The sequence below is a fragment of the Rhodnius prolixus genome, unplaced genomic scaffold (assembly GCF_049639745.1).
Source record: "Rhodnius prolixus isolate KJV_2025 unplaced genomic scaffold, Rpr scaffold_2, whole genome shotgun sequence".
Taxonomy (NCBI): Eukaryota; Metazoa; Arthropoda; class Insecta; order Hemiptera; family Reduviidae; genus Rhodnius; species Rhodnius prolixus.
The window spans coordinates 57594740-57621785 of record NW_027411592.1 but is presented as its reverse complement, the minus strand read 5'-3'; the positions used below and the strand labels follow the sequence as shown (position 1 = coordinate 57621785).

The 27046-nt window shown below is 37.1% G+C and overlaps 1 protein-coding gene across 4 annotated transcripts in view; it reads right to left on the bottom strand.

Moving 5' to 3' along the window:
- LOC141450051 (Krueppel-like factor 7) overlaps positions 1-27046 on the bottom strand; it is a 710120-nt gene that overhangs the window by 137352 nt on the left and 545722 nt on the right. The gene's annotated exons all lie outside the window — the stretch shown is intronic.

The window sequence follows — 27046 nt, the reverse complement described above, 5'->3', positions numbered from 1 at the left end:
GGGTCTAGTCTCTTAACTGCTCGGCTACCGTGGCCCTTTAAAAAAAGTAAATAATAAGTAAAAAAAGTAAAGTAAAAAAAAAAAAGTAAAGTAATCGCCTATTTTTTCAGGCGGGGCTTAACGTCCAACTACCATTTACTAGGTGTCGTGGACGGAGGCGAATAGCAATGTACTTTACTATTTCTCATTAACCATTAAATAAAATCCAAGGCCAAGACCGGGAATCGAACCCAGTACCATAATGCATGTTAGCTTTGCAGGTCTCGCCTCTTAACCCGCTCGGCTACCGTGGCGCCCAATAATAAGTATTATACAAGGTTATAAAAATAGACAGTATAAACAATGTAGTAAATCGTCATTTATTCTTTTAAGTCTTTTATCTAGCTACCACCAATCTTGAAGAATTCTAAACTTGTCTGTGTTACTAGAAGTAGGTAAGTAGAGACAGGTAGTTCAGAGTTCATTAATGTACTGTCCACGGTCTTCAGCGAGAACTATATAGGATTTAAGAAGCATTTTTTGCGCGAGCCTGTGTGAAGGAATTAGTGCGGAGATATGGTAGGTACTTATAGTGAATAACGTGTTGCAAAAAGTTGGTACAGAGTCGGGTGAATAAATGTTTTGTGTGCGTGTGTGTGTGTGTGTGTCTCTTGTTTACAAATGGTTAAATAGAAGTAGAGGAACTGTGAGTAGATTGTAACAAGAAGAAACAAAACAAAACTCGTAACTGATGTTGATGAAGGTAAGGAGAAGACGTAGAGAGAGAAGTAGTTGTGGAGGTATTACTGCTATAGAGTAAGGCTTTAAGACTGAACGAGCGTATAGAAAAGTGGCGTAGAATAGGCTACTAGCGTGGAAGTGTGTGGACTAGATGTACGACGGCGACACTCTTTAGATACAAGTGAGGCATATACAGAAGAGGTTTTGTACACGACGAGGCTTCTCTTTAAATCACTTCTAGAACCTCGCCTATTTACTGGTGAGGTGGAGTGGGGGGTTGAAGAAGCCCGTCCAAAGAGCAACCACTGAACAAGAAACAACCTGGGGACTAAGCGAGTGGTGCCGCCGTCATGTACTTCAGACTCTTCTCTGTACTTCCAATTGAACCCTTCTATAGTTCGCTCTTTCTCTATCCACCCTCAACTTCTTGCAGACAATCTCCGAGGAGCAGACAAGCCACTTCAACAAAAACACACTTCATGCACCTACACATTCAAACACCCCCCACCGGGACACAAAACTATATTCCACTCCCTGTCTTCATAATGAACTTCCTGTTTAATCACGCCCATTAAACACCTTTGCTCTACCGCCAACATCATCGCCATCATCAAATCCATTGCAGCATATTGCCGCCTCCACCACTTTCAAAGCTATAGTCATCCCCCCGACCACCTTTTATAATCTCCTGTGTCTACATCAAGTGGCTCCTTAAAATTTCTAAAGCTCGCAGGCTTAACACATTTTCTCCCGCCACCACTTATGCTTTTATAAACACATACACTATTTGTTTGTGTTTACAATTATAGATGGAACAATTAATGATATCTAAAAAAGCACTTTTTAATCTTTAATTTATCCTCTCAAATTGAGAGTCTCAATGCTATATGCATATTTTTATTATTAAATTACATTAGTAATTATTTTATTATAAAAATTCATTAAAAGTTCTCAATTGAAGGTACATCGTTAAATTATACTTTAGAAATAAAAGTAGGCACGGTAGCCGAGCGGTTAAGAGACTAGACCCGCAATGCTAAGATGTATTGTTGGTTTAGTGGGCTCGATTCCCGGTGCCTAGACCTTGTATTTTATTTAATGGTTAATAAAAGAAATTTATAGTAAAATATGTTTGCTAGTCGCCTCCGTCCACGACACCTACTTTGTGATAGTTGGACGTAAAGCCTCTCTGAAAAAATAGGCGATTATTTCACTTTTTATCTTAGAAATGAATTATTATTACTAATATTATTTATTTGATATTAACCGTTGTAAACTTTTCGCTCTCGTATTCTGCTGTAAGACGAATTCAAGACTGAAATTTCGTTCTAACTCCGAGATTCAAATTACGACAGTAACGAATCAATTCTAACTTCCTCTTAATTCTATTTGTGTATGTGTTTGTGAAAATTATTTAGAATAAAGAGAATCAGAATGAAGATGAATCAGAAGAATAATATTTGAAATGGAGTGACGATGTAATAAATAAAATAAATTTTAAAAATCTACAGGTAAATTTAGAAAGAAACTTGTAAGGGAAATCTTCATAAGATTTTCTATTTCGAAAAATTAATATGTGATTTTTTTTTTTACAAGGAAATTTAGGAGAGAATAAAATTCTTCCGTGTATTTTACTTACGCATATTTAAAATTACGTATATTTAGAATTTACGTATATTTAGGATTTATTTAGAAAACGTACGTATATTTAGAATGAAATGATTCGATATCAAAGCAAACAGAGAAGAGACTGTGGTTTAGGGCACATTGCTTTGTGACTGTACAAGACAAGTATAGCTTTTTCATGTAAACAGGATACCACAAACGCACCATATTCCCTTTGTAGTTACCCAGACGTGCAACATATAATTAAATTACTACCATACTTCCCTCTTCTTTACTTGAGGCAACCCTACACTGGAAGGAAGGAAGGAAGCATGAAGCCGAGAAGACGGAGGCAGTAAGAATGAGAAGGAGGCTAAAAAAAAGCCTATTTTCTGAACTTCGGGGCGCATCCTGATAAAAAAACGTGGAAAGCGTTGAGTGAAATAAGAGGGACTAAAGGAGACAGAGGTTACAAGTACTGTTATCTCCTTAGTAGCATCATTCCACGTGTAGGATGTGTTGCCAAGTGGATGCTATGCATGTTTGTGGAGTTCATGTCTTGCAACAAACCCCTCGCAACCACTCCCAAGTTACCAATCTAGTCCAGTTCCTATAGCTTTTCTTGCTCTTCATACTGTTCGTACACACCACATGTACGGTATACCATACTTAACTCGACAGATAACTCTTTACCTACACACAGCCAGAACTATGCTCTCCCAACTTAACTGTGTCCAAGAGTGAGCTGCTACAGTTACTTGTCCTACCCCCCGCTTCACCCACCCCCAAACCAAGCTATCACCACCCAAAGTGGAAAGCTTCCCTTACCAAGGTGGGGGGAAGGGTCCTTATCTATCCTGTCACACTTGCTTAAACACTCGAAGACTTTGGAGCCGTACTACAAGGTGGTAGGGGAGGCGAACCTTATCTTTGGAACATTGGCTTCGCCCCGGCCCCCAACTCTCATACTCTGTCACTTTCCCTCACTCTGACGACGGCCTGCATTTGATGCTGAAAGTGTTGATGCTTATATCAGCCACTACAACAGTCACTCCTGCTTTGTAGCCTTCGGCACCTAGTATCACTGATCACCACATTCCCTCGTCTAGATGGTCTTCAGTGTTAATACTCTCACGCGGTCCAATAATTTAGTGTCATTAAATGGAAAGAAATTTATTAAAAAAATATATATATTCTACTATCTCTGTCTACCATGCACTTCCAATAAATTTATCTAATATTTCAAAATTGTGTTAGAATAGATAATAAGGGAAGGGATAATGATATTAAGGAGATGCTGGGTTCGAATCCAGCTACTGGCACTTAGATTTTCTTTCCCTAAAAGCTTCTTTACAGCTCACTGACAGGTGATGGACAATGCTATCTGGAACTAAAGAACACTGCCTAGAGGCTTGGCAGTGCCCAGAAAAAAAGCTCAGAGCGCCAATTTATTTTAGCCTTTTGAACAGGATTAAGCCTGTTTTGTTAAGACTTAATTCTGAAGAAAGGGAACAAAACAAATCTCTGTAAGAGAGTAGACCAATATTTTACACTCAATGAGTAATGTCGCGTTTTCTCTTCATGAAGTTTCGACTGAAATTTCAAGTTGGAAAGTTAACCCAGGTTTTGTTGTTATTAAAGTTGTAGTAATTGCCTATTTTTTTTCAGACGAGCTTTACGTCCAACTACCAATTAGGTGTCGAGGACGGAGGCGACTAGCAAACATACTTTACTATAAACTCATATTAACCATTAAATAAAATCCAAGGCCTAGACACCGGGAATCGAACCTACTAAACCAGCAATACATCTTAGCATTGCGGGTCTAGTCTCTTAACCGCTCGGCTACGACATAATTTAAATATATTTTGTTATAAAAATAATAATATATTTAATATTAAATATATGTACCGTTTTGTACACGAAGAAGTGGAGGAGGTAAGATTTTGTTATGGATACAAAGTTCTGGACACTTCAGAATTTCATTAAGAGCTTTTGTCAGAAATATTTACCTCGAACTCCAGTTCAAATAACATTTCGATTAGCGAAGTGTAAATAGGGGGCTGGTTCTATCCCCTTAGGGAGGGCAGGGGTCAGCTGGTATCCCCTCCCGGTCTGCTCCTCGTCCTGCTCCACAACCTACTCTGTATTTCTGACTACTACCAACCACTACTAATACAACACTCTGTAACATTGGGTTGGTGCTTTAAATTAGAACGGGACCAATCGTACTGGTAGTTGTTCCACACGGCCTGCTTTATCGATCTCTTCTCTCGCTTCCCATTCTATCTCTCCACCTCCCTCTTCAAGTGCTTCTCTCTCTCTCTCTCTCTCTCTCTCATCGAAATTCGCACACATTTGTGTATACGATCAATTTCACTTTCACTAAATGGCACAGGAAAAGCACCAGTGAAAGCACAATTTCACTGTCATTACAAGAGAAATACATATGTAGGCTACAATTTCCATGCTTTTGGCACTCAGCTGCTAGATTGAATATGTTGAAAATAATAAGTATTCAATAAAAAAATCGTATACAATTTTTTAAATAGACTTGAAATCATTGGTAATATGTGTTTTTCTGCTTCAATATTTATTGTCCAGTCGCACAGCCTTCTTTTTGGCGATCACTTTATCTTCCCACCATCTGTTTTACGCCTTTTCCGGCGTTTCCTTGTTCCCGCCAAACTCTTCTATAGCCTCGCATCTATCGACGTTCGTTACACACAATGAGTGATGTCGCGTTTTCTGTTCATGAATTTTCGACTGAAATTTCAACTTGGAAAGTTAACCCAGTTTTTGTTGTAATTAAAGTCGTAGTAATTACCTATTTTTTTTCAGACGAGCTTTACGTCTAACTACCAATTAGGTGTCGTGGACGGAGTCGACTAGCAAACTTACTTTACTGTAAATTTCTTTTATTAACCATTAAATAAAATCCAAGGCCTAAGAACGGGAATCGAACCCACTAAACCAACAATACATCTTAGCATTGCGGGTCTAGCCTCTTAACCGCCTAACATACTTTACTATAAATTTATCATATTAACTATTAAATAAAATCCAAGACTTAGACCAGGGGAATCGAACCCACTAAACCAACAATACATTTTAGCATTGCGGGTCTAGCCTCTTAACCGCCTAACATACTTTACTATAAATTTATCATATTAACCATTAAATAAAATCAGTTCAGCTCAGTTGTTTCCTCAGGCAAGACAACAAGACAGTGCATTTTGTTCGTCTGCTATGGGTGAGAAGAACGACCGAAGAAGCCCGAGAAGATGCGAGGCTACAGAAGTTTGGCGGGAAAAAAGTAGAGTGCGGGAAACAGATGGTGGGAAGATAATAAGTTAACCGCCAAAAGAAGGCCGTACAACTAAACAATATTATTAATCATCAAGGTTTGGGGGGGGACGTATATTTCGAACTCTTTATCTCTTGCGTAATGTTTAAACTGTTTAGTATTTAGGCGCCGGCTAAAGAAGATTGAATAAGGACTTATCTCACAGTGAATATTTGTGGTAATTCTCCACTTGCTAGAATGAGGGGTATCATCGGAACAACTAGGAAGGAGGAGAAGAGGGAATGAGCATAAAGGTAGAGTCCTTATACCCGATTATAGCCCCCCCCATTTTCTTGGGATATCCTAGACAGTTAGATTAGTCACCAGATTCTCAGAGGGTACTGTAACAAAACCAGAATCTTTCAAGATAATCCTCCTCCGAGTTATATAAAAAAAAAAAACCCAAGGGACCTCAGAATGAATATTTGCAGGATAAATTCGAAATTGAAATAATGACGTTGAAAAAATAAAATAAAAACTAAATGAACGTAATTAATAGCAAAAGTGGCCATTTAAATGAAGAGAATGTTTAAAATATAAATTAATAAAGAAAATTTGGAACATAAAGACTCAGGAGATAAGTGGCCCAGGAAATGGTCTTCTACTTTTTCCATTTCTTTATTTTCATCTCTTTTGACTTGTAATGGGCTAGTAGGCTTGGGTACACACTAATTACGATTTTGAGTGGCTGTCCTAGAAGGATGTCGAGCCTGTAAGTGTGGACCAGGCCAATGAAAGGACGGTCCTAGAGGTTGAATGAGAGAGAGAGAGAGAGAGAGAGAGAGAGAGAGAGAGAGAAAGAAGAAAAAAGAAAAAGAAGGAAACCTACTTGAATATGACAGACCGAGTGGTGACGACGCTTTCCTCGAGGTCTCAAGTATGTTTTTTCCCGCCGACTCACTATAAATGGCCCGCACTTAGCCCGTCGCACTCACTCCTAGGCCATTCACAGTCTCACTTAGTAATTGCCACCTCAACATTAACATTTATTTCATTCAAAAACACTCCTTTGCCACACTCTACTAAAGGGTCGTTCATTTTTTTTTAAGGCAAATTGTTCTTACATCATCAAAGGGTTCATTTATTACGTCAAGTATCAAAGAACACTTGAAAAAAAAAAAAATGTACTACTAACTCTTCATAAAACATAAACAAGACGTCACTATCTTTTTCTTCTCACTTCCGCTTTATCTACCAAGCAAGAGGAAGTATTGTAATCGCGCTAATATTGGTTTTAGGCTTTTTTTTTTTTACAGAAAAAAAAAATTCGCTTTGAGGGCACACCTGTTTAAGAAAAGGTGACTATAAACTGGTTTTTTGAATCAAATATAAACCGAAATTGAAAAATCAAAAATGGAAAATAAAATTTCCAAAAACTGATAGCTTAACTGATAGACTGAAAACAACCATTTGTATACAATATTAGTCTCTATATACTGGTGAAATATGAACTTTTACTATGCATTAGTTTAGGAGTTATAGACAGGTAAACTTTTCAAGTTTCTAAACACACCCTAAAATTAACAACTCGATTTCTCGTTCCACATACATCGGATCTTTATGAAAACTTAACCATTTGTAGACAATATAAATGCTACCCACAAAATTTTCAATTCTGCTTCCCTAAAAGCATTTTTCCGTTTATAACGGACTGATTCTCCGGTTTTATGTTTTTCTTTCATTCATTTTCCTCGCTGTGTTTTTTTTCCTTACCATTCATTCACTAGTTCTCTCTCTCTCTCTCTCTCCACTTTCAATTCAATTAACCAAAGTAAATATTTTGATTGGATGATTACTTTAATTTGTCTTCTTTTTTTTTCTTTTTGTTTAGTCTACCAATAAGAAATGAAAATAAAATACTATTTCCTTTTCTAATTTTAAAAAGTTGGTATCCAATAATGTCTGTGCTTTTTTTTTATTAGAAAGGGATGAAGAAGGAGAGATGAATGTTGATAAAGAAGGGGTATACTGAGAGAGGGTTTTGAACCTGTCTCAAAAACGAATCGGGAGCAACACTATCTTGTGTTTTAGGGTATGTGAGAGAGATAGAGAGTGGGATTGAGGGAACGATTGGCCTTATTATGCTCTCCTGTCTGCACAAGAAAAATCAATCATCCTATGTTCAGAGCAAAGAAAACTGATGTCCTATTCTTCGTCCAGAAATTGCTAACGCTGATCTTCATGGATCGCGTACGTGTGAAACATGCATTTATACACATATTTGTGGGTGTAGTGGTGTAGAACGTGGAAAAATTATATTATTTAGGGTACTTTAGGAAAAATTCAATTATTGAATGAATTGTTTTCCCCTTTAAATTGTAACTAAAGGAGCGGGATAGATTTGGGAGTATTTTATCCCAGATCTAAAAACAACCAATAAAAAGAAACAAGGATATACTGTATACTGTTCAAATCACAGCTGTTCCTCTAAGTTTTACACTGAATTCCAGAGCAGCCATTTTTAACTAATCACGTTTTAGGAGAAAATTAAGATATCTCATTACTGTGAGTGATAAGGAAAAAAAAGAAAGAAAATATCTACACCTACACTTTTTACACAGGAAAACGCACAGGGAGGTGGAAAAATCTTCTAAACAGGTTTAAGAAAAAGTCAACTTTATGTTGTTGTTTCGTAATCGGAAAACTTGGCGAAATGTTTTATGAGATTGACTGTGGGGAGAGGTGAAGGAAAGGAAAAGTCTTTTTCCTTTTTTTCTATTTTTTTTTTATTTCATTGTCCATGGCAATAAAAACATAACCCATAAACCGGAAAAGCCTAGTATTATATCGGCCATTTGTAGCCCACAGGAAGTGAGTGGCCTCCCTAAACTCGTTCGCAACCATTTATGCTTTTTACTCCTGTATAGCCTTTTTTCTCATAATTTCTTTAGTAACTATAGAAACAAGACCTTGCCCTTTTTCCTGTTTTTTTTTTGTTTTGTCTTCCTCTTCATGTTTCTTATTTGGGAATGATTCTATCCAGGGGGCTTAACTAAATAAAGTAGACTGGAACTTATTTCCTATTTTCTAAAAGTGCATTTCTCCCCTAATGCACATCAATTTCAAAGAGAAATTATTTATTTGTTTTATTAAAATAATAATTTACGGACTGTTCAGACAGATATTTCAGTCAAAACTCCTCCGACAGATAGTTGACTAACCTCACTCTTTACAATGACCTCAACTTCCCATTCGTACAACACCAACTCGCCAAGACAAAATACCAAAAATCCCATACTGCTCTCTCCACTTGCACTAAATCCTCTTGTACAGTCTCTCGCCTCCTTTGACATCCCCTAACAATCCTACTCGCCGACTGAATCGCCATTGGCCCTGCAACTTCCTTGCAGTCTGAAGACCATAAACACCATTATTCTCCTATAGAGAGTGCTACCACTGGGTAGTTTCTCTCCTCCTGCCTTTCACGCACCCATTTATCTTTCATTCTTCCTTATTACTTACTGTATATTTGTATATACAGATTGTTGTGAGACCTGAAAAGCTAATATGTATTGTGGTACTGGGTTCGATTCCCGGTCTTAGGCCTTGGATTTTATTTAATGTATAATATGAGAAATTTATAGTAAAGTATGTTAGGCGGTTAAGAGACTAGACCCGCAATACTAAGATGTATTGTTGGTTTAGTAGGGTTCGATTCCCCTAGTCCAAGGCCTTGGATTTTATTTAATGGTTAATAAGAGAAATTTATAGTAAAGTATGTTGGGCGGTTAAGAGACTAGACCCGCAAAGCTAAGATGTATTGTTGGTTTAGTGGGTTCGATTCCCGGTGTCTAGGGCCTTGGATTTTATTTAATGGTTAATAAAAGGAATCTACAGTATGTTTGTAAGTATGTTTGCTAGTCGCATCCGTCCACATACTCACATCTAATAGGTAGTTGGACGTAAAGCCTGTCTGAAAAATTAGGCATTACTTTTTTTTATACAGATTGTAAATAACTAAATCAATTTAAAATAATAATAATTTGTAATTTTTTTCTTATTCTTACAAAGACAGAACCATCTATTTTCTAATAACAAAAAGAATAAGCTATCCCTTTTATTTTATTGATCTAATATCTTTAAAACAATTTATCAGCATCAAATGTGTTGCCAAACTTTCGAAACTACGTCATTCAATTTGAACCAATTTTTTTCTGTCCTTATTTCTTACTATTTAAGGAAAATAATTCAAACCAAAAATATTACTTAATAAAACTGCTTATTGCATCTTAATAGAAAATAGTTTAGAACTATCAATACTTATCGACAAACGATCGTAACTTACAAAATAAACTAACCTGAACAGACCTAGGGATTAGCTGCTTAGAATTTCAATCCTTACAATCCCAAATCCTTGGGAAAAATCACCTTAATGCTCCTCATTATATCCCCCAATAAAACTCTTCATAATGATCTATCCATTGCTTTCGTATCCAATCTGACAGGATTCTGCTATCTTGGATTCCACAACTCCTTTATCCTATCTTCACACAATCCTCTTGTTACAACAGCTTTCAAGCTTAAACTTACCAAAGCTTAACTCTCTGTTAGATGATTGAAGCGCCAGCGGCCTCAAAGATCATCTTCACTAATTCCAAAACGCCATGAAGTGGATAACACTGTGTATTTTCATCAATTTTTACTGTAGCAAATAAATAAATGGATGATTTAAAATAAATAAATAAATTCTAGAAACTATTCAATCAATTACATTTCCGGTTGCCCAGTTAAGTAATTGCCTATATATTCGCTGGTATAGGTACTTTTCGAGAATATTAAGTCTTAGATCTTACTGGATATTTTCTCCAAGATGTTCGCGGGGTAATAGCGTACACGTAGCCCAAAGACTTCTTATTCAACCGCTACGTTCTCGGTTATTACCGCTGATAACTCCACTTTCAGTTCCGCTAAAAAAAAAAGAAGAGAAATCTAATACTTCCCAATTTGAAAAATTCCAGCCTAGCATAACTTCAATAAACTAAGCGGTTTTTAACATCTATCATATCGTCATCATTTCTTGTAAGGATTTTTCCTTTTTAATGAAGTCACATCCTCGGAGAATTTATTCCTACCATGTACGTTGCCCCCATGTACGTTGTAAATCCATTGGATTTTATCCATCCATCAAAAATACCTCCCTTCCTTCTGCTCTAAACTTCTCCTTCTTTCTATTCACCTCCATTTCTCTGCCCAATACAAGCCCCACTTATTACACTTTATTGGATACGAGGAAAGTATTTTTCACTTAATCTCAAAACATTCAACGAATTGTCTCACGTATGCAATGAGTTCTCTTAAAATTCAACGAGGATGGATAAAGTTCTATCTAATATTAACCACGGCTTACTAAATAATGGGTCCAATATAAATAAAGTAAAAGGGGGTTTCTACTAAATTTTCTACATTACGTGTTTTTTTAATATTGTTTTGAAAATATTTTATAGAGAAAATATATATATATTTTTTTAATGTCCCATCTAAAAGGAAGTATTGAGAAATGGTTTTGAGTTTTCTGTTTCCGCTAAAAACTAGTAACTTTATTTATTTTTTAATTTTTTATTTATTATTTTTTTTGGCATTGGCTTCCGCCATACAGCCAGCATCGTCTAGGTGCTTATCACTAGAATATCACTCATTCTCCATTCTTACTTATATATACATTCGCTTCACTCATTCATCCCTCTACTATATACAACAAACTTACTACTAATGGATGGATCAGTACTCTATATTCCTGCCATCCTTACAGCTTGAACTGAAATTAAAATCACCGTAATCCTTCTCTAATCTATTTTTTTCCATTCATTCTAATCGGCTATAACTTTTAAATACATTCATATTTCTTTGCTAGCTCTGCTATAGATTTAAGCACATAGATGTTGGGTGGAGAATATTATGACTTCGTAGCGAAATGGTGCAACTAAATACCTGTATAAGACGTCAACTACAAAACGTGGACATATCATTATTATATTGTCTTGAAATCCTCCTCCTCATTGCAATCTACGCAAAGAGGAGAAGGCCTTATATTTTTTTATTCTATTAATTTATTTATTTAAAATACAAATTTAAGGACTTTACAAACATTTCAGTCGAAACTACTCCTATAGATAGCTGACGCTCCTTTCTACGTCACTAACCACACTCTTAACAACGACCTAAACATCCCCATTCGTACAACACCAACTCGCCAAGACTAAATATCAAAAATTCCATACTGCTCTCTCTAGTTGCACTAATCCTCTTATACTGTCTCTCGCCTCCTCTGACATTCCCCAACAATCCTACTCGCCGACTAAATCGCCAGTGGCCCTGCGACTTTCTTGCAGTCTGAAGACGTAAACGTCATTAATTGAGCAGAAGGACTTTTGCGGTCATTTTTTTTTTTTTTTTCAAGATTTTTTACGTAAATTTAACAAAAACTTAACGAAACAAAACTATAACCATTATTCATCTCAGTTCTTGAATAGTCTTTAAATTAGAGTTTTCGACTCAGGAGTGGAGCTACCATCCGTCTCAGATACTCAGAGAGTATCTAGAGTAATAGAATGATATTTTGGACAGCTTAACCTCCAAAGTGTCCCATGTGCGCTGGAACCAGTTGTTGAGCATGCTAGTCGTTAATTTGAAGCGTTTACTGTTGGGGAGATGGACTCTTCTAGATGCTATCTTGGCCACAGCTTCCCCTAACAGGTGTTGAACCAGACACTCTATGATCCTCTCCGTCCACAATTTCAATCTTCTCTAACCACTGAGCTCCATTTAATACCAGAGAAACTTATTGATACTAGTAATATTATTATTAATTAATAATTAAGTCCATGTATTAATAACTATAATAGTATAACTTGACTTTGTGTCACACTTTAAATATTTATAGTTACCATTAAGCACATTAGTAAGTCGGAAGGAACTGAGAATATGAGGTAAGAGGGCCTTTTAAAGCCTGGAGTAGCTACGAAACCGACTACAGCTTCCTTAATGCAAGACAAAGGTAGCTGAAATATGGGTAGAATGGTTTGGAGTTCACAGAGAATATAGATGGGCATTGGGTAGTGTGGGTTAGAGCAAACGCGGGTGCGTTCTTGGTGATGAGTATGCAGCATCCAGTATTCAGCCATCCTCAGGAATTCCCAAGATCTCTCTCTCTCTCTCTCTCTCTCTCTGTCTCTAAGAGAAGAACTACGCATGGAATGGACCGGCTTACCAACCTAGCCTTTTGCTCGCTTCATTCGCACAGCATCACTCCTAGATGCTGCCCTACCATTTTACTCAGTGTCTCTCTCTATAAGGAGGTTATTACGCACGGCCAAAAACCCTGTTATCTCTCAGGGCATTCTTCCGTCACCCATTCTCTCCGATTATGTGCTGTATCCGCCATGGAATTCTCCAGCGTCGTCAAAATCTTCATTAATAAAGGCAGCCAGGCTGAAACCTTGTCTGGAACTGGAAAATGGTAAAAATTTCCCGGCAACCCACGACCAAAACCACCAGAAATATTTAAAACAACTATTTCTAAACTTCTAACAACTGGGACAATTTTCAAATTGAATTTTATAATCGCTTAAATTTTTGCGTAAAATTTTGTAACTGTAACAAATATAATATTTTTACTTTAGATGAAAATTAGCTTACCATACCTTAAATGGGTTATCTTAATTTTTAAAGCAGTATTCCGACACCTTTATTTTTGAGTGTCAGTACTGAAAGCTTAAGATGAGCTTGGAGTTTCTTAAGAAGAAGGAGTAGTTTTGTGATTGGAGGGACAGAATTGGGATCAAGTTGGAACCTTATAAAGTACCGGCAGGTCTGGTCTAGTCTGTCCATTGTAGTCTTTAGTTAGAGAGTGATTTTTAGAGCGTATGTACAGAAGACGGTAACGAATTCTGGGTTCCGAGCGTTTGTACCAAATTGCATTCAATATTGCATATATTACCGGATCTCAACAACTCAACTAAGCAGATCTGCCGGTTACAAATTAGACTATTATGTTCAGTAGTATACGGTAGCCACGGTAACCGAGCAGTTAGAGGCGTGACCTGCAAAGCTAATACGTATTGTGGTACTGGGTTCGATTCCCGGTCTCTTAGCCTTGGATTTTATTAAATGGTTAATATGAGAAATTTACAGTAAAGTATGTTAGGCGGTTAAGAGGCTAGACCCGCAATACTAAGATGTATTGTTGGTTTAGTGGGTTCGATTCCCCCGGTCTAGGCCTTGGATTTTATTTAATGGTTAATATGAGAAATTTATAGTAAAGAGTGTTAGGCGGTTAAGATACTAGACCCGCAATGCTAAGATGTATTGTTGGTTTGGTGGGTTCGATTCCCAGTGTTTAGCCCTTGGATTTTATTTAATGATTAATAGGAGAAATTTATAGTAAAGTATGTTTGCTAGTAGCCTCTGTCTACAACACCTAATTGGTAGTTGGACGTAAAGTCTGCCTGAAAAAATAGGCAATTACTTTACTTTACTTGATTACCGGTACACTAATGTGTACTTATCTAAATAAGTTAGCGTATAAAGTTTCTAATCAATGAAGAGAGTAAATTAAATCCGAAAAAAATGAGATACCACAGAGTTGTAGGGAATCATAGGGAATCTCAGAGACTTTGTAGAACCTAGAAACAGAATGTAGAAGACTATGGCTCCAGACAAGTATGTTCTAGGCACTATCAAGTGCGCACAGCCGGCCAGTAAATCACTGGAGGTGGCAAACTCTCCAGTCTGCCGCCTGCCTATAAAAAACAATTATACCACCGCCTCTTTTTTTTTCTTTTTTTTTTTTACCCACTAATGTTTTTTAAAAGTTCATTTAGTGCCTCTAAAAAATCTAAACGGAAAATTGCTTTAAAATTTCCACTACAGATGCTGCACATTATTTTAGGTTAAAGTAGAATTAAGTGCACTTAATCAACAAAGTGTATATTGCAACAGTTTTTTCACCTTTCCAACAATCCTCCTCGTCGCTTGAAGCGGAAGTGGCCTAGAGATCTATTGTCATTAAATAATTGTGAAAGTGTTTCTTTCACCAATGGGTGATCACTCTAACATGTCTTTCAAGTGAACTGAACCAGTAACTATAGATTTACTTGATACAACATTTGTTCTAGTTGTAAATATGGCTAAAAAAGTGAAAGTGAAAAAGTTTACCATCTAACTGCTATAACTTATCAGAGATTATAGTTACCATTAACTCCACTAGTTACGATAATATCTGCAGGATACGTTGATACCTTCACTAACACTAACCCCCAAGAATATCAATTGTCTCTTTTTATGGTTATATAGAATACTTTTCTGTTTTTTTTTTTTTTTTTTTTTTAGCCATGTAAACCTAGCAGGTAAGAGGTAGCAGGTGTTTTACACCGTCTCCAGTGTGTACTTTATTAAGAGGTCGTCCTAAGGTAAAAGGGGTTTTTGCCTCTAAGAAAGGTTACACTGCTGAGGTAGGCGAAAGTGTTAGGTGTTAGGGAGGCCATAATATATACATGTGTATATAGTGTATTAGTTTTGGAGCGTTAGGATGCGGGTGCATTAGATGAATATAACCCTGCTAGTTTGGGTTGGAGGCGTTGAATGTGGGAAGAGAATCTTCTCCTATCAAGCGTCTCCCACCACCACCCATCGTATTTCCCCTTCGAGAACACCCCACTAATACAGGACATGGGGCTTGTGTATAGTATATAAAATGGGAGTGAACTGTTGTACCCATGGGTGTGCTAGCTTCTCATTAGATAAAGGCACACCTTGCCAAAGACCACTCTCTACGATCTTCATCCTCTTCTATATATTGACAGCGGACGCTTTCCGTCTACGGTAATATCACTTTCTCCAAAATGTCTGCTACTAAACTATATATTTCCCCCCCCCTCTCACCCCTTCCAAAATTAGAAAAACCTCTAACGCAACCTACTTAGGTGCCATTTCAAAATAAGATACAGGTTTCCTAGTCTATAGAATATCAGTTAACATTAAAAGCATTGCTACAATTTTTTTGGAATTTGTGGAAAATTGGTTCACTGAAAAAAACTACATTACAAGATGGATTCCTGATTCCTCCCCCACCACAAAAATGGCTCCTTTGGACTCAAGAGAAGGGTTAACCTCAACCATTAAATATACAGCCACTTTTTTTTAAAAAACTGAAACACGCTGACCAATCACAAATCGACGCAATCATCCATAACTTGTACTGCATACATATTGGCTGATTCATTACCCCTACTTCCCCCCCACAATTAAAACATGTTTTTTTTTTTTTTGCTGAGCTCCTCTCACATTATGTTCCTCTAATAAAAATTGTCATTTTTAGACAGTAATTTTTTTTTTTAGAAGTCATCAATTTTTCATTTATTTGTTTGTTTTTTTTTGAATACGTTCTTCAAATTTATTATTTATTAAACAAATTTAAAGCAATAGTTATTTATTTAAGAAGTGTGGAAAGTAGTACTTTTCCTCACGCGAGGCAGGGTTTGCACGCACGAGCGAGCGAAGCGAGGCGAGTGCAAGTGCAAATTGCTGAGTGTGAGGAAAATACTTTACACTCGAGTTAAATATTATATTTTTTCTGCAACCATTAGGGTTATTAACTAAAAAAATTAAAAATTTCATTTTTACAGTCTACAAAAAGTAATTTATTTATTATAAACATTTATTGTTATATTACAATTATTTACATTACTCATTATTACATTTTCTGCTGTTTCTTTTATTGATGGAGTGTTTTCTAAACAGGAATCGCAAGAATCCATTTTAAATTTCTATAAGGTAACACTATAACCTTTTTAACTGTTATAATTAAAAATATCTAATTATTAAAATATTATTTTTATTTCTATATTTCTTTCAATGTTTATTTTATTTTTTAATATTCGTTTTTTAATTATTTAGTTACGTTAAATAAGCTTATTAAAGTTTTACAGAAAATATTTAATAACAAAACTTCTTATATCAAGGTAGCACAATAAAGTTTTTCCACTCACTAGTGAGGAAAGTGACACTAATGGGAATTTTTCCCCACTAGTGTGGGAAGTTGGGCATTACACAGCTGATTTTAATTGAGTAATGAGAACTTCCCTACATGGTTGCAGAAAAATTAAATTTGTTTTTATAATGTATATGGTCTCAAAACTGACGAATCATATGAGAGAGAGGAAATTTTGTAAAAATTTTCTTCGTTTGTCGTAATGAAAATTCTCTTTACTCGGCTGACCAATAGAATCCGTTTTCCCCATTATTTATTTGCTTTTTACTTTCGGTTGGTGGCTAATATAATAAGAAACCTACAGTCATGGATAAATTTATATCACGTATTGCTTTTTAAAAACTTATTCTATTCCAGAAAATACTTTTTACTGGATAATTGGATTATGAACATTTTTGGTTTCCCTTTACAAGAGTTATTTTAGTATAATACACGATCTTGTCGCCTATATAATATTAAGGTGGATTACAGATATTCATATAGAATAGAGTTATAAACAACTTATCCTACACTATGATACTGAAACCTACCTGGACTTACGGGAATGCAACTTTGGGGCTCAGCCAAAGCTTCCAATATCTACGAGAGTCCAAATCCTTCCGGGCAAAAAAACACTCCGTAGAATCGCTAATGCTCCCCCCTTATTTTGTAACAAACTCTTGCACCAAGATTTCCTTGTTCCCATATGTTTCAGAAACTGTAAGATCCCGTTACGTTAAATTCTATACTTCAATTTACCTCACATCCCTAATCCTCTTGTAGTTGAACTTACTACTCTACCAGGAAATCCTACCAGGCGGCTTGAAGCGCAGGTGGGGCCACGCGATGTTCTAACTGAAATAAGTGCCAGCGGAATGATTAGTGAACTATACTTCTTTGGGAGTTTCACCAATGGGTGAATTCTCCCCTCACGTATTTATGTATTTATTCTATGTATCATGTTATATCAGCATCAATTGTTGCAGAATTATACTGCAGCAGTTGAGAAAATTAAGTAAAAAAAAAAGGCAAGAATTTTTCATTTAAAGTAACTCGAAAGATTTTTCTTTTTTTCATTAATGGTACGATTTTACAAACTATAATGTTAGTACGAGATTAAATTATAGTTCGATAACAATCATTTCTTATATTAATTAATATTAATATTATTACTCGTATTATATTAATTTAACTGGGTCAAAATAGACACTTTTCATCACTTTTACTTGAATTTATTTGTAAAAATAATTACGTAATTGTTTTCAACTTCATTAACACCTTTGTAAATCCCAAACATTCAGGAAGTTAGTTGAATAGAAATAGTTTTACGTGCGAGAATGTTGTTAACTAACTGGCAAACACTATAAGATAGTATGAAGATCTTTTAGTTCACACTATTACGTTGACTTATTTTCCTTGTAAGTTTATAGTGACATTTGTTAAAGCTAGCCTCCCCCCCATCTTATTGGTCGTTTGGCTTGGCTCCAACAAGTTACTTACTCTTACTTAGTTACTTACTTTGTTAGTTATTGGCTGTTTCCTTCTAGCCCAGACTACTTACTAGAACTATGTGAATGACTGTTCACTTCATGTGACCTAATTCTTAAAGCATTCCCTCTCTCTTTCTCTTTCTCTCCAGCATTTTTCTGTCTCACTTTAACGTCCTTCCTACACACTCTCTATCGACTATACGTCAAGAGACTGGATATTGAATCACACCAAAAATTTATTACTAACTCAAATAATAATTAAATTTAAACGAATACAGAGAGAAATCTTAGCTTAATTAATACGAGAGTCGTTTGAAAAGTCCGTGCAAAGTCAGAGAGATAGCACCACTGGCGCGTATCGAGGTTATGTTTAGTTAGTAGCATCTCTTGGAAGAACACACACCAAGTTTCAGCCAGATCGGTCTATTTCTTTGTGTTTGGCATTCGTTTGAATCGAGGAAGTCGAGTGATTTTCAAAAAATGGACGAAAAAGAATTTCGTGTGTTGATTAAACACTACTTTATGAAAGGCAAAACGCCTCAGGAGACTAAAGAGAAGCTTGATAAACATTATGGTGACTCTGCACCTTCGATTAGAACAGTTTATAAGTGGTTTCAAAATTTTCGGAGTGGCCATATGGGCACAAGTGACGCTGAACGTTCTGGACGCTCTGTTGAGGTTACTACTCCAGAAATCATTGATAAAATCCATGATATGGTGATGGATGATAGAAGAGTGAAAGGTGCGTGAGATTGCTAGTGCTGTGGGCATCTCGAATGAACGGGTACATAATATTTTGCATCAACATTTGGACCATGACAAAGCTATCCGCAAGATGGGTACCGCGATTGCTCACGCTTGACCAAAAACGAAATCGTGTGAAGTGTTGCAAGGACGGTTTGCAGCTATTCCAGAAGAATCCGCAGGACTTTAAGCATCGTTTCGTCACTGTGGATGAAACATGGATACATCACTACACTCCTGAGACCAAAGAACAATCTAAACAATGGGTTACCAAGGGGGAATCTGCGCCAAAAAAGGCGAAGACCGTTCCTTCGGCCGGAAAGATTATGGCGACTGTCTTTTGGGATTCGCAAGGAATAATCCTCATCGACTATCTGGAAAAGGGTAAAACTATTACAGGTGCATATTATTCATCGTTATTGGACCGTTTGAAAAATCGAGCTGCAAGAAAAACGCCCACGATTGGCCCACAAAAAAGTCCTTTTCCATCACGACAACGCACCAGCTCACACCTCAGCAGTTGTGGTCGCAAAATTAATGGAAATAGGGTTCCAACTCGTTTCACATCCCCCCTATTCTCCAGACTTGGCTCCCTCGGACTACTATGTGTTCCCCAATGGCTGGCGGGAAAAAGATTTTATTCAAACGAGGAGGTGATTGCAGAAACGAATGGCTATTTTTCAGACTTGGACAAATCCTATTATTCGGAAGGGATCAACAAAGTAGAGCAGCGTTGGACCAAGTGTATAAACCTAAAAGGAGACTATGTTGAAAAATAAAAAAGGTTTACCCCAAAAAATTAAGTAGTTTTTATTTTTGCACGGACTTTTCAAACGACCCTCGTATAAAAGAATTTATCATACTAGAACTTGGAACAAAATAAAGTTTTACAAGGACCAAGTTACTCTGGTGACCACCTAACAGACACAGCTATACTGGCACTCCAATCTAAGTATGTAGATATGTATTGTCAATAAATAAATATTATTATTTTTTTTAATAATTTAAGGCGCGTCAACATGTAAGGTTATTGGCGCCCGGAGCTTTTCCCAGTGCTCTCTCGTTACAGACAACACTGTGCCCATCACCGGCAGTGAGCTGTAAGAAGCTCCTAGGAAGAGAAAATCTAAGGGTCAGCTGCTGGATATTACTATTATTATTATTACACGACACGGTAAGTTCCGAAAACATTTTCACAGGGTTTTTAATTAACCTGGAAATGGAAGAAACGTCATCCTAAAGCTTGTTTGATCTCATTGTCAACGCGAGGTGGGAATATTTAGCGATATGGAGATCATTTCGCCCAGAAAAAGAAAAGAAAAAAACCAAAGAACGGAGTAGAAGATTCTGGATACTTTAAAGATGGGTATACCTTGACCTATTAGCAATCTAACAGCATGATAAATATTAGATCTCTTTGAATGCGATGCCTTGGAACTGTGCCGTGATCAAATTTGGCAATTAATGTTACGGAAAACTTTTATTACTTTGCGCATGCCCAAAGAATTTTTGTATTGTTTTGTTTTGAAGCCTTTCTATAGCAAACAATTGGAGCGGCCTAATGCGCATGACTCAAACTGTTAGAAAACATGGATTCGATCGCTAACTGCTCTAACCAATCAAAAATCAATTTGATATTGGTTCTAATTGTAACAGTGCGTCCAATTCGAACACTACGCATACATTATATAGTCACAAACCAATCAGAAATTCTGATAGAAAAGACCCAATAATAATGAATAAACAAATTTAAGAACCTCCATGTGAATAACATATTCTCATTCAGTGGAACAAAAACTCACTTCCTGTGAAAAATCTCAATTATAAATATTTGGATGATCCCTTTTCTCAACTTACGAAAATAATTAAGTCTCTAAGAATCAAAAACAACAAACAAAATACGCAAAGTTTTTGTGACTTATTCAATCAAATTGTCAAATCCAGTGTTAACCTATTAATTGGACTGGCTCCTGGTGGGAAACACACTATCCCCCACAGGTAACCCGCTTAGAACGGCGGAAGTGGGAACTCAGCATAGAGATCCCATTTAAATATTCTATGGACTAATCTTGATAATGGAATGACATCCGGGATTCTGTGGTTTACTATAGACCACAGTATCCTGTTCAATATTTTCACCACCCAGCTTTCATCTACTTCAGGCTTGTTGGTGAAATGTTGCGTATTGGAAAAAGTTAAATCAATTCTAGAAAATATTTGGTCCATAGATGAATTGTAGGCCCCCTTTTATCTAAAAAAGAAAGAACGAATCTCAAAAACTGAAACTTCAGTCTTTAATTTTGGTACTCGCATGGGACTTGATAGTAACTTAGCGAAAACTTTTTTCAACGGAAGTAACACTTGACGGAACTATTTTGTTTTTATTTATTTATGGCGCGTAAACATGTACGGTTATTTCCATCAATTTGTGGCACTGGCCACTTTGTTGTAGCGTGCATTTTACTTCCACAGATCCGGTTTTATAATTATATCTAAACTAGATAAAACGGACTTTGTAAAGCTAGAAACATAGAGGTGTGGCGAGCAAAGCGGCGATAATAGTTGCTTCAAATCAGAGAGAGAGCGACGAGCAACGAGCAAAGCAGTCGCATGCACATAGTGACCGAGTTTAGTAGCGTTTCTCCTTTCGACGAGACAAGATGGAGGAATTATTTCAATTCGAAAATTCTTCCTAGAAAATTTGGTATTTACAGCAGCTTAGAAGCTGGAGCTGCAGTGTTCATGGCATAAACAGGATTAGATATGAACTTGTGAATTCCATCACTTGTACCAACAACTTCGGGAGCATCCTGGCAAGTTTCGTTCGTATTTTCGAATGTCTATTTCAACATTTGGCTACATACTAACCAGTGTTGAAGGCATGTTAATCAAGGAAAAGGACAAATTTCCAATGTTAACCCCATTAATCCAGTCCCATTTCTTATCCAACACAAATCGGTTGTGATGTAGAAGATCCTTTTGGTCCCACAGAGGTTTCTTTAACAAAAACTACACCAATAAATGCAGCAATATCCCATTTTAACCTTTGCAAATTGAGCGCGATGAGAGCGAAGAAATCAAACATGTCATAACGCTTTGCTCCACTCTCTCTTGGTAGCGTTGCTCTATCTTCGCTTTGCTCCCCACTATGCGCGGTCCCATATGCTAACTTGTGTTTGTTTTCGTCGCTTTGCTCTTCGCTATCATCGCCGCTTTGCTCGCCGCCTAACTCTACATTAAACTTTTGGTTTCCCAATAAATTCATCAATAGTATGAAGTAAATAACTAAGTGATTGATAATTTTTATGATTAATAACAAAAAAAAAAAATGAAGGTTATATTAACGGAAAAACAAATACGATAGGAGCTATGCGGATAAAATTGTGGTCACGTGATGTATAAAGTATAACCGACGACAGCCATTTAAAAAAGTCTATATATATGTATATAAAGTTAGACCCGCATTCTTCCATTCCTCTGCATGTATCGTCCCTTAAGTCATGCCGCGCCTTCCTTCTCTATTCCACTCCTTGCATGTCGATTTAAGCCAGAACGCCGGCAGTGGTCTTTTGCGGGGCAGGGCAGGCAGGCAGGCGTGTGGTTCTCTAATGTCTGCTGCGGCGGCCCTGCTGCTCTCCAGGGATATGGGTAAGCTGTGTGTAAGAAGAGAGAGAGAGATAGAGATAGAGATGCGCCCAGATTATGGGAGGAGGACGCGGGCAAAGTACAGCGAGCGGCAGCTTTTCCGCGGGTAACCTCTTCCCACTTCCGGTCACGTCATGACCTCGATTTCCTCTACAATTTCACCATTGCCTCTCTCTCTCTCTCTCACCCTTGGCTCCCCCTCAACCCCACCACAAAACCCAGGAATCCTCTTCTCCTTTTTTTTCGCCCCCTCTCAGAGATCCAAAATAAAGTAAAAAAAAAATATTCCATGTTTATATTACAAATTTTAAACCAACGGAATACAGTTTACATTTTCTATGTATCCGATTTAGTTACCATATATGGAGTAAACATTCCCAAATTCTCGAGATTATAACTTAAGGGGTTATTGGCAGTCAGAAATTTGAAAAAAACGATTTTTTTAAAAAAAATTTATATTAAAGTATAGTATCTCAGGAAGGCGCCACGGTAGCCGAGCGGTTAGAGGCGAGACCTGCGAAGCTAATATGTATTGTGTTACTGGGTTCGATTCCCGGTCTTAGGGCCTTGGATTTTATTTAATGGTTAATAAAAGAAGTTTACGAGTACAGTAAAGTATGTTTGCTAATCGCCTCCGTCCACGACACCTAATTGGTAGTTGGACGTTAAGCCCCGCCTGAAAAAAATAGGCGATTACTTTACTAGTATCTCAGAAATGTTGTCCTAAAATTTCAAGTCGATCCGAGCAAAATTGTAAGAGTGAAAGTGTTTACAAGCCCCGACCGTTCGAATTACCATCGCTGAGCACAGAGCTCAACTTGCTACGCGGGAGGCAAGAATCCTACGCAGACAGCAGAAATCGGAAAACTTACGACATTTTGGAAGACATGGAGGACTTATTTTATGGGCCTGGAATCTATGACACTGTGTAAGTTGAAAAAAAAGATTATCCAGGTTTTATTCACAAACCTTTAACCGGTGAAAACTTTAAACGCGTTTTTCTCAAAACTACGTTTTCAAAGTCGGTGGACACGATATCTCAAAATCTACTGCACCGATCTTTTTGAAATTTTACGTATTTCTTTTACACATATTAAAATCGTACTTGGACGAAGGAATTTTTTTTTTCAATGAATGGAACTTGTTTTACAAACATAAAATGGTCAATTTTTTTTAGTGAAAATCGTGAATCAAACTTAAAAGTTGTCCCAAAAATTCAATTTTTTTTCTAAATCCTTCGGCCAAGTACGAGATAAAGTCATCTACTAACGAAATCTTTTCGAAATTTTGATTTCAGATGACCCAGTCTCAAGATATCATGTCCACGAGAGGGTTGCATTTTTTTGACGTGTTGCATTAAAATATTCGCCATTAGTACAATTATTATTAATTTGTAACGAAAAAATTACAATAAGTTCTTTAAACATGGACTGATATGACGCAAAAGTTCCCGAATAAAAAAGTAAACACGTTTTTCCCCCAAAAAAATTTGAAAAAATGACTTTTTTGGCGCCTCTGACTGCCTATAACCCCTTAAACCATTTTTTTCAAACTTCCAATTTCGAAACTTATTACTTTGAATACACCCTTTTCTCGTAACACCGAAATACCCCTCAGAACCCCCCAAAAATAATTTTTCTTAAAATTTTGATCGTTAATTTTCCGCCAGATCTCTTCGGCTGGAAAGCAATCTGCGATTTTTTTTTTAGTTATCGATATATTTAATTCTCATACCTACAAACTTCCTTCTGCCCACCCCCCCAAAAAAATAATTCTTTTTTTTTTAGCTCCGTAAACTAAAAACCGGATATGTTCGGTCGTGACCGGGGAACATCGGCCAGTTTGGCTAGCTTCCGATTCTCGCGAGTCAGCCTCGCGCCCGCGCTAATTTCCTTCTTCCTATTTCTTTACGCTAACTAAGTTATTATTTTACACCTTCTATCTATCTCAACTTGATGTTTCCGTTTCTAATGCGAAATACGTCACTACCTATAGCTTCTATTTCCTTTCACCGTTGTTTGTATGTCTATATTCTAGACCCTTTGCCCCACTACTTCCTTTTGGACCATGTGGTCACCCTTCCTGTTAAATCAGTTCTCTGCTTCAGACGCTTCACCGATAATCACGCTTTACCGCATCTCAGCCCGCTACGCTTCACTTCCGCTGACACCTAGCAGTTCGCATCATCCGCATCTAAACGCATCTTTACGTTATAGCTTCACGTATATTCATCCGCACCTAGTGCATATATTGCACTATTATCTTTCCATAGATAGATAGATTAAACTAGGGCCTACGCCACTGCGACCCCTTTGGATCTAGTGTTACTTTTCCATCATCCGCATCTAGTCCATTGATTGCACTATTACCCTTCCCTCAACCGCATCCCGCATCTAGTGCACTTATTGCACCATTCCCCTTTGCTCTTCCGCTTACCAGATACGCTTCTCTGAGCCTGAGCCCAAATATTGCCTACCTTTCTCAGAGTTCAACTCACACAAACATATAAACACGTTTCCGCTCCACAGCTTCCTTTCCCTTCTCATCGCTTCTCAGGCGTCTTGTCAACCTACCTCACGCACATCGCTTCTTGCACCAAAGGGTAAGTAACTTCCCCTTTTTCTTCTATACACTTATTCATTTCTTTCATTTTTCTTTGTTCACTATTATTTCTTACAGCGCCCACTTGGGTATTTTACGAGCACCACGCATCTGGGTGTAGGCGTCTTCGCGCGCCTACAGGATACTTTCGGTAATTTAAAATTTAGCTTCATAAGAATATCTTTTTCCCATCAAAGTAAGAGAAAGCCGTCAGTAAAAGCACATCAGATTTTTCTTTTTTTAAATATATTCTAGCAGCGACTGTTTCCTTTAAAAATCTCAGCTAGATCCTCCAGTGCTGGATAATATCTTTTGATTTAATCCTGTTGTAGCATGCATGTTTATTCTATCCCTGATTGGTTCCGAACTTGCATCCATCATCAGAGGTAGAATAATCAGTTTAGTGTTCATGTTCATGTTTCCGTCTCGTACTACACTTGCTGATGATCATCGAAAATCCGAAACCGGATACAGGGATACAATAAACGAAAAAAAAAATTATCAACTATATTTTGACATATTAAATTATAGATGATCGACAATAAATTTGGGGGTTAGAATTTCACGTATAAGTTAACATATGATTTAGAACTGTTTTTGGAAATAAAGCGAGGATATGTGTAGTTTGAATAGGGGATGTAAGCACGAGGATGGTTAGGGATAGGGAACTCAATGATGATGTCTAGTTTAATAGTTGGGAAATTAATGTGTTGGCTTGAAGGGTGTATGGAAGTATAACACAAATACATGTGCGTTCTATGTAATTTATTTATGTAGTAAATACAGGATATTGTATTATATGGGAAGATATAATAGTTTAGGGAAATGGGTGATGTAGAGTTTGAAGTGGGACGTTATGTACAGAAAGCTGATTGAGGAATAGGGTGTATGAAATTGGAGGCAGTAGGAAAGGGAAGATAGACTCTACAACGGAGGCGGCAGCGGGGATGTAGACTGTTCTAGACTGTTAGCAAGGTGTGTAAAGGTAATGGCAACGCACAGTTCCACACACCCCCCAACCAACCAATAGTAACATTAAACAATCGGTTTTGGTCCGGGGGAAACATAATTTATGTTGACAAGTGTGGTTTGCCGAGAGGGAGGAATTACATAGTGTCAATGTTCGTTTTCAGTCCCTAGTACCCATTGTCGAGCGACTAGTCCCCCTCCAACAACCCCTCCTCCTTAAACTAAATAGTTAAACGTCCATATAATAACTAAATTATATATGTAGTACATATAGTGTTTTGTATGCCTGAATGATGTACACAATGTCTAAACAGGTAGAAGTTGAATTTGAATGCGCCTTAGGAATCGCATTTAGTTACAAGTTCTAATCTAAGATCTAGAGTGCCAAGATCACATCGTAGACACGAAAAGTAAACAACAAGAGAGTGTCAAGATCACAGTATAGCACGGTGCCTTTTAACCCTTTTTCAGTGTCCTCCTAAGTCTTTAAAAAAATGAATAAATCATAAAAATTGGTTAACTAACACATAATGACGATTCTCAAAAAAGTCTTTGTGATCTCAAAAGAGTCTTTGGGTCGATCGTGGAAAAAAAAATTGTGCTGCTGGTTAACTCCAGGGCCGCTAATTGTGACCATAGTCAGCTTTTTAGACACGAAAAGTAAGCCAAGATCACATCGTAGATACGGAAAGCAACTACAAGGTAGTACCAAGAGTACATCGTAGACTCATACTACAAGGGAGTGCCAAGATCACATCGTAGATACGAACAGCAACTACAAGATAGTACCAAGAGCACATCGTAGACACGAAAAGCAACTACAAAGTAGAACCAACAGCACATCATAGAGACGAAAAGTATACTACAAGGGAGTGTCAACATCACAAAGTCTTCGTAGCTTGAAATGCACTAAAGGGCCGATCGTGCAAAAAAAATTGTGCTACTGGTTAACTCCAGGGC